We start from the raw sequence: 9740 nt of genomic DNA on the forward strand, positions 1-9740 counted from the left end.
TGGCTTTCCTAAGTCTTCATACAAGCCTTTAGAACATTTGTTTTTCGTTGTACATTTAATTTTGTGGTTTACATGTACTAGTACTAATGAAATCCGCGAAAATTGGTTTTCAACAAAGAAGAATGAATCCACTGTAATCCATTGAATTGGAATTGCATTGAGCACAGATTATATTGTACATTGATATAGGAACATGTGGTGTGAGTGCCAATGCTTAGTTCGTTTCTGTGTGTGTTACATTTTAATGTTGTGTTGTCATTCTCTTATATTTAATGCGTTTCCCTCGGTTTTTGTTTGTGACCCGGATTTCTTTTTTTCTATCGATTTATGAGTTTTGAACATCGGTATACTACTGTTGCCTTTATGTCTACCTCTTTTTAAAGGTCATAAATCAATTAAATGAAAACAAATTGTCGGTTGATATACACGAGGTTTGATGTCATCAATAAAGATACTATAAACGTAGAAATAAACTCATCATAGATACCAGGACTAAATTTTGTATATACGCCAGACGCGCGTTTCGTCTACAAAAGACTCGTCAGTGACGCTCGAATCCAAAAAAGTTAAAAAGGCCAAATAAAGTATAAAGTTGAAGAGCATCAAGGACCAAAATTCCAAAAAGTTATGCCAAATACAGCTAAGGTAATCTATGCCTGAGGTAGAAAAGCCTTAGTTTTTCAAAAATTCAAAATTTTGTAAACAGTTAATTTATAAATATAACCATATCAATGATAATTCATCTCAGTACAAAAAGTGTTGACTACTGGGCTGGTGATACCCTCTTGGAAATAAATCTCCAGCAGCAGTGACATCGACCCAGTGGTTGTAAATAAACTCATCATAGATACCAGGACTAAATTTTGTATATACGCCAGAGAAAACTCGTCTTTGCGCATTTTTAATATACAAATTCGACAAACAAGATGCAGAACAACAATTGAAAGCGTTGTAACATTGAGATCTGATCTAAATACATATGAAACTTCATTCAGATATCGGAGTCTTTTTGAGAGATTTCTAAGAGCAAATTCAAGAACATAACCAAGGTACTTTTATATTTTGCCCAAAGTGAAATTATTGTAAATTTTTGAAATAAAGCTGAACAGACTAAATTAAATTTAATGTTGTTTTAACTGATACATAAGAAAACTTATTTGACTCAATTCAAGTTCAATCCCAATGAAGCCATCAAGATCGATTTGAAAAAAACTTGTTAATTAAATATATAAATATAGTGCATTGAATGAATGAACAACTTGACGTCTTCTAGATTGTAGGATATTAAGATTTTCTGATTACAAAAGCTGATGTCCCCAAACCCTTACTACAGGCAAACTTATACCCGACTTCCACAAAAACGTCATTATCCGAACTTGAGAAATCTATATTTCTATGCACGTATAAAACTTTGTATGCAAATACAAAAAAATACAACAACGTAAAAGTCCGAAATTATTAGTGTTAACAATATACATAACAGTTTGAAATATAGCGATATACGATGACATTTGTTCTGATAAAAGAATTATTGCTTACCTGAAATCATTGACAATTTGTACGCTGAACAGTTAAGTCTAACGTAATGAGTTTTTAACCAGGAAGTCTAGTCTAGAGTACCAACCAATTAATATCAGGGCTACATAACCTTCTTCACTTACTTTCGTATGCATCATTAGACATTCACAATACATGTTCAGCTCTTTTGATTGAGATTTGAAAGAGGGGCCTTTTAAACAAGTTTAATAATCTGTGTATGAATCAATGTATTTTAAATAAAACGGTGTCATTAAAGTATATAGAAAAATATTAAATTGTCACTTACACCATTTTCATACGTAAGCACATATACTAGTATGTAAAATGTACAATTAAAAATGGTTCCCAATCTATTGATGAATCAATTTCGTTTAAAAGTTTTAGTTTTCTTCTAAATCAGTGATATTTTCGTTTGTTTATTTCCTAGTTGGAAATAAATGTATCGGATGAACTTGAAAATATTATTAAGATTAATTTGTTGTTGATAAAGACAAAAAAATAGAGGCGCGGTCAATTCAATTTGGTTCATCCGCATGTTAAAAGTTTAGAGATGTTCTGATAAAATCCTTACAACATAAAGGCCATTTCATAAAAATCTTTGAATATTTAAACAAAGTCATAGTTTAAGTAATTATTTCATGTAAAAATATTTTTCCACCTCAAACATACTGGTTTTCAAAAAATATTGTTATTGTGGTCAATGTTTTGCATACACATCACGGAAACATGTTTACATATTTCATTAAAAGTGGTAAACCATATCACAACTTTTTTCAGTATTTTCTTTCTTTAACGCTTCACAGAAGCGAATGGACACTATACAAGTTCTATATTGGAAAATAACCATAGGATAGAAATTGATTTAAAAATGAGGATCATAAGCAGAAAAGTTTCAAAAAGATTTTCACTTTGTTTTAACAGCCGCAAAGAAAAACCACGACGTAATTGGCAACGGTCTTCTATTTCAGAATCGGTTCGTTCGAGGTAATGATGCGGAACTTTTTTTTTTTATCTTGTTCAGTCATTAACATATCTTCCATTTTAAAAGGAGGGACGAAAGATACCATATGGACAGTCAAATTAATAGATCGAAATAAAAAGCTAATACGCCATGACTAAAAAAGAAAAAAACCAACCTGTGTACAAGTAAAGCTTGTATTGGAATATATGATAACACGTGTAAGTCCTATATTCACCTTGAAGGCGTTTTCAAAAAATGAATGCTGAAATACCAATAGACATACAATATTGAAAAGTAAAGGGAAACCGAAAATCACCATGATATTTCAGAAAAACGAAATTCAAACAGAAACAAATCAATTTCATCATATAAGCTCGGGTATGGTATGAAAAGTGCTTGGCAGAGGTTTGCAGATCTTGTTCTAGATCGTGCTACCGTTGTGTTGATCATTGTAGGTAAAAATACTGTTCATTCGTTTATCACATTTGACGAAAAGATGTCCCGGTTGTGGCTACAATAATCGGATCATATGGGTGGTCATATATGGCACAGGGTTACAATAACTCAAACGACAGTACACAAAACCAACATTGAAAACTAAAGAATCCTCGAAACTTGCATAAAGTATATTAACCTGCATTCGCCTTATCAACAAATATTTTATTGAAATAAGAAAGCCTTTGAATTAAAAACTTTCATACATGCAAATAAAGTAATCATATGGTCTACAAAACTCAAAGACTAATGTCTTACAGACGCACGTGTCGTCTTCAGAAGAAAAAAATCACCAGGGACGATCGATTTTAGAAGAACAAATAAAAAAAACAATCACACATGAATTGGAAACAGCAAAATCAATTGCAGTTAGCCAAACGATTAAAAACCGAAACAATTACAAACAGCACATTAGCTAGATGATTGGACTTCAAAGAGTCCTGATATCTTTGGTCGTCCACAACTGTCCCTTATTAAAGTGGTGTTTGGTACTTACAGATTTTCAATCTTGCCACATTTATTATGTGATTTTTTTCATGAAACTGTATTATCGTTTTTCCCATTACTCTGTTAGAGCAGTTTTTGATGTTAGAGGCGTAACCCTGTTTACAAAATATGCACAATGTGGAAATGCACAAGATAAACTTTTTGAATGACAATTTGGATTCCGAAATTGACAATTGAAAAGTTCAAATCGTCACGCTAGGCATACATTCATATTTGAGGATGTCCAGCTAGGTCTATAAAGAGAACATTTTCAAAATATGAAGCCGAGCTCCTAATTTAGTTTCAATCATTTATATAATATTTACTGATATATATGCGAACTAAGAATTTTTATGAAGCTACGGTTCCTGTCCATCTTGATCAAGCTATTTTTAATGAGATGACGTATTCGATTTATGAATTGAGAAAAGAGAATAGAATTGTGACGAGTAAAAAACATAAGTTTTGATATCACTGCAATAATGTTACGACTGCATGTAATTGAAAATTTTGGAGTAGATCATTAAAGTGTTTTAAAATATGAATTTTCTGATTGACCTTTTGGATGTGTCACAATATTTTTTAACTGGATTTTAAACTGCAAAAGGAATGGTTACAGTTTCTCAGCCTCATACAAAAAAGTTTATATTTTCTGACATTGACCGAATATTGTAAATTTCAGTATGAAAACTATTTCCGATGGGTTTTGAAAACAATACGTGCTAAATAGAAATTCATATAACGGTATTGGAATTTTTTTGTTATCAATGATATCAATAAAATTAACCAATTTCATTAGAAGATATATACAAGCAACATTATTATGCATACCGGTGTTCAAAAGTCAGAAATTGATAAAGAGAAAACAAATCAGGTTTACAAACTAAAACCAAGGGAAACAGGTCAACTGTAAAAGGAAAACAAAGTAAATATTAAATCAGACATTGTTGAAAATTACATTTAATGGATTCTATAATTTGATTTAAATAATCTCTAATTGAATTGATCGTGTAGCTCTTTATGAAACAACAGTCGGTTCGAAGCAAGGCATAAAGAATGAAAAACCATGAAAAATACAGTGTCTTTTGACAGACCAATGTTTCGTTTTAATCCGAAGTGAATGAATCAGTCACATCATGCAACATATAAACCACATACAAATATAATTGGTTACCAGACAGCTATCCACCAAAGACAATAAAAAACGTACAGAACTCATAGAAAAAACACCTACTTACAGGCTCCTTGTCTAGGACAAGCGCATACAGAACGTAGCATGTTAAACATACTCAGTGTGAGCACTCTCCTCTGTTTTATGAAGAAGCATGTGATGTTTTCCTAGATTGCTTATTCTTCTTTGTGTTTATTTTTTTACGTCTGCCCCCGATAAAAGATTACAATGGTGACTAGGGAATCGAATTATGTACACCCTACGTATTCATCCGACTGGCAGTATAACCCTCCTTTGTGTTGTCAAAGTTGGTCGTCGTTTTTAACTGTGCGAGATGTATAAATACGCAGCCATGTCCGGTCAGAATTGGGACGTTTAATCGGTGACTCATATAAAGCAAATGCCACATTACTAGCACGTTAAGAACCCTTACAACAACTCTTTAAGGGATGTGAAGGGACCCTTTCCAAAAAACAATTGTCCCTTACCAACGTATCCTAATTATCTAGTGCCAGTCAAAATTTTAGATGCTACAGATAGCATTACAATGCGAATATGTTATGATCATATGGTCACACTATCAAACTGTTGAGCAAGATTTAGATATAGTCATAACCCCATCAACAGATAAAGTTACTGATCACTGATAAATACTTATAATTATGTCAAATTACGACTTTCTGATAATACAGTAACGATTATCATGTTAAACAAATTTCTTGGAGTTACGATTATCTTCCTTGATTTTTCGATGGCTTAAATTGTGTAAATTTAAAAAAAACACAGCGCACAACAAAACCGTACAGATCAAACTGGCGGCTGAGTACTCCTTGAAAAAAACACGTATACAAGGAGATATTAGGAGAAAACGATTTTAATAATTTCTGTCTCTGTCATATTGGGATCGTTGTAACTTCAGGTACAATGATCAGTTTAACACTTATAATAATGTACAATAAATGTGTGTTCGTATAAAACAAAAGTTAGTGTTCGCTAAACGATAGTGTTTTTAAGTACGGATGATTCAACCAGGAAGTCAGGTCTAAGGAAATTCTTACAAACCAATCTTAAAATTTACTTTACCATTCTCGATAGATTAACTCTTAACTACACATACACCTTACAAGTTTCTCTATTTAGTTCGATATTGAAAGGAGACGTTTTTATAACCCACGTTAAAAATGTTGCTTTGTATGAACCGTGTTTAGCTAAAAGCATTAATACGTGTTAAAAATTTAAATTGAATACCCATTTTAATCGTAATGCATGACTTCTTTTATGAGTGCTAAGATGTAAGATATAGATACATGACAGTCAATATATAAGTAATTATATTTAAAAATTCAGCGACATGTAAACCATTCCCAATTTCAATTCTCAATGTTATGTTTTCTGATTTGCGTATCAAATTATAAGCCTGGTACCTTTGATAACTTTTTAAACCAATGGGTCGATACCACTGCTGAAAGACGTTTTATTCTCGAGGGTATCTCAAGCTCAGTAGTCAGCACTTTGGTGTTGTCACGTATATCAATTATATGGTCAAATGTATTACTTGTTTGTAAAAGTATGAAATATTCGAAATGCTAAGAATTGTTTACCTAGTTGAACTGGAATTGTAGTTTCGTTTATTTCTTCTTTCTGCAGTTTGTAAAATATTTATGTCTTTACTTACGTCATAAGAAAGGAGTTTTTATTCCCCGAGGGTATCACCAGCCCAGAAGTCAGCACTTATGTGCTGATATGAATCATCATTGATATGGTCATATTTATTAATTGACTGTTTACCAAACATTTGATTTTTTGAAATAATAAGGTTTTTCTTCCTCGGGAATAGATTACCTTAGCTGTGTTTGGCAAAACTTTCAGGAATGTTGGTCCTCAATGCTCTTCGACTTCTTACCTAATTTTGCCTTTTCAACCTTTTTTGATACGAGCGTCACTAGTGAGTCTTTTGTAAACGAAACACGCATCTGGCGTAAATACAAAATGTAATCCTGCTATTAATGATGCGTTTATTAACGTAACATTAGTTTTAGCGATTATACTGTATAGAGATATATAGTACATAGTGGTTATTCATTTTATATCGGTTAAAAGCTAGTTTTTCATATTGGATAACAACGGGGCCACTTAACATTCTTTATCCTTCAGTAAAAAAATCCATCGCTCTTAATCATAAAAAACTGACCAGAAAACCAGTCGTTAACTGTCTTTTACCTGTTAATGGCCAGTGGGCTGTGGTTTTTCTGTTTAGAATGATTTCGTTAATTTCAAAACTATAGAAAACTTCATTTTGTATTCATATACTGAAAAATTACACTTTAAAGAATGACATTGACCTATAGTTATCACTATGACTGGTCGGCACTCTTTCTAATAGAAATCATAAATTTACTCGAGTGAGCTTTAAACAATTTGAATTTATTAGAATTTTTAAAAACATGGTTCCTCTATGAAATAAACATAATAATTATTGAAGAACATGTCATTATCGAGATAATGGACTGTCCGTATGATAGTGGTTTTGACTTTCGGCTCGATCATCATTGCTGTCTAACTCAATACCACTGTCCTGTGGGTAGTCCATGTATCACGATAATGACCAGTTTTTCTATAACTTATGTAATTATTAGAAATAATGGGGTTCGTGTTGTTTATTCTGTAGTTTTCGATGTTGTGTCATGTGTACTATTGTTTGTCTGTTTGTCCTTTTCATTTTTAGCCATGGCGCCAGTTTATTTTCGATTTATGAGTTTGACTTTCCCTCTGGTATCTTTCGTCCCTCTTTTAGAACAATTATTCAAATGATATACCAATATGTATACATAATTATACAAAGTACCAGTCTATTATTAAACCGAGAGTGTATAATTGCAAAATTTATTGTTGATATAGCTCAGTGATCACATACTATTTTCTTTTTATAAAACTGCAATAAGTAAGTGCGCACAAAATAGACCGTAAATATTATTCATATTTATATAATTTATATATATCGTTTGTAACATTCGTTCATGCAATAATTTTTATTGGTATCGAATATTAACAAATAATTACATTATCTGATCAACAAAACAAAAAAGTTTACACCATTAAAAAAGAATTGTACTCATTTAATGGACAAAATGTAATAATACTTTATTCCGAAAGCAATACAGCTTATAGGATACATATACACAATTTTACACCAGTATAAGAATTTAACAAGAGATGTATAATATATATAAATATAAAGGTGTGCATGAAAGAAAGGATAATACATAATACATAATACAAAATACGAAATACGAGCGGAGAATAAAAGCAAGTCTTTATTCATTTTATAGCAGCTTTAAACCAACCAGCATTAACATATTGACAAGGAAGTATACAATGATTTATATTGGGTACACAAACTTTTTAAACAAGTCTAAAGAAATGTAAAATCGATAATACACATCAGTTATTTTGTATAATTTCTATCCGTTTCATGCTTCATTTCATATTCAATTACAAAAGATAGTATCATATATTATGTTTTAACATTATTCCCTAGATATTAGCTATTGGTGAAGCTTAACCAAATGAAAAAAGTACCGAACTTCACGGAACATTTAAATCGGAATGTCCCTCTTCATATCAAAAGCCCAAACACATCAAACAAATAGAAAACAATTATCATACGTTTGACTTGGTACCAGCATTTCCTTATGTAGAAAAATGGTGGATGATACCTGGTCTTAAATCTAGCAAAACCTCTCACTTGTATGACAATCGCATACAATTCCATTATATTGACAACAGTGTGTGACCAAAACAAACAGACATAAAAGGTAAAAATGTCAAAAAGATGGATACAGCAGTCATCATTGTGCTATATTTTTTATCAATATAAGAACAAACATATAAGTCAACAATCAATAACAAAAGGGCATACATATATAGCACATAAGCAAACCGAATGACAAGAATACAAAAAAGACAACAGCACAACACATTCGTACTAAGAGTACTAAGCCACGTCTTAAGGACTGGACGAAATAGTAAAGGTTAATGATTCATAAAGACAAATAAAAGAACACTATGACACGTAATTAGAGTGATAAACAACGTCACTACCTAAAATATATACTTCAAGAAAATCATGTTAAATTTGTGAAGGTGGTACGAAACATTTATCAATAAGGTCTTCATATCTTCCGATGAACTTCTTTTTTTAGAAAAAGGACGAGACTTTTTTTTACATAACCCTGACTCATCAACTTTCTGCACAGACGCTGGTCGCGTTTTATTAAAACTAAGAGTTCCAAGTGGTGAAGTTGAAATCATCACTTCATAAGATTATCAGACGTCATCACGATATGGAATATCCGTTTCACAGATAATCGCTTATATGTTCCTGATGTCTTTACTACAATCCTGTCCACTTTTTCCGAATGTGAACAACTGAATTAAATTAATAACCGTTTTTTAACATGACCAACATGACACGTTCCATATGTAAATGAGGAGTACGATCTGCTTATACATTTTACCTCCGTAGCACCTGAGATCACCCCCAGTTTTTATTGGGGTTGATGTTGCTCAGTCTTTAGTTTTTAATATTGTATTGTGTGTACTTCCTTTAATGGAAATGACGTTTTCAACTTATTTTCGGCATATGAGTTTGAATGTCCAGTTATCTGTTCAATGCTCTTCCAACTTTGTATTTGTTTGGCTTTTTAACTGTTTTGATCTGAGCGTCACTGATGAGTCTTATGTAAACGAAACGCGCGTCTGGCGTATACAATTATAATCCTGGTACTTTTGATAACTAATTATAAACAAACGGGTAAAATAAGTTGGAAAATGTATCTTTCCCGACAAAATTCAAAATGCAAGTTGTTATTCTAGGGAAACCTATTCAGTTGCAAAATTTGTAAAAAAAAATCTTTTAACAGAATATTGCCATCAACATTGCATGATAATGAATATAATTATACAGTTAAAACAAATTATAAAAGGATATATAAGTACCTACCTTAAAACATCATTAGGAAAATTACCAGTCGACAACTAGAGTGTACACAATTTATTATTGAGACGTACTAATCAATACAGTTTCAT

General features: G+C 31.7%; 1 protein-coding gene across 2 annotated transcripts in view; it reads right to left on the reverse strand.

Moving 5' to 3' along the window:
- Window positions 1-9740, reverse strand: part of LOC139518872 (leucine-rich repeat-containing protein 70-like) — a 45284-nt gene extending 35544 nt beyond the window's left edge. The window contains exon 1 of one of the 2 annotated variants that reach the window (XM_071310519.1): window positions 9655-9740. The gene's annotated coding sequence lies outside the window, so the exon portion shown is untranslated. Of the gene's footprint in view, window positions 1-1539; window positions 1659-9654 lie in introns of those variants that run through there. The other variant, XM_071310518.1, reaches the window with a different exon arrangement.

This window comes from Mytilus edulis, chromosome 4, assembly GCF_963676685.1.
Source record: "Mytilus edulis chromosome 4, xbMytEdul2.2, whole genome shotgun sequence".
Classification (NCBI taxonomy): domain Eukaryota; kingdom Metazoa; phylum Mollusca; class Bivalvia; order Mytilida; family Mytilidae; genus Mytilus; species Mytilus edulis.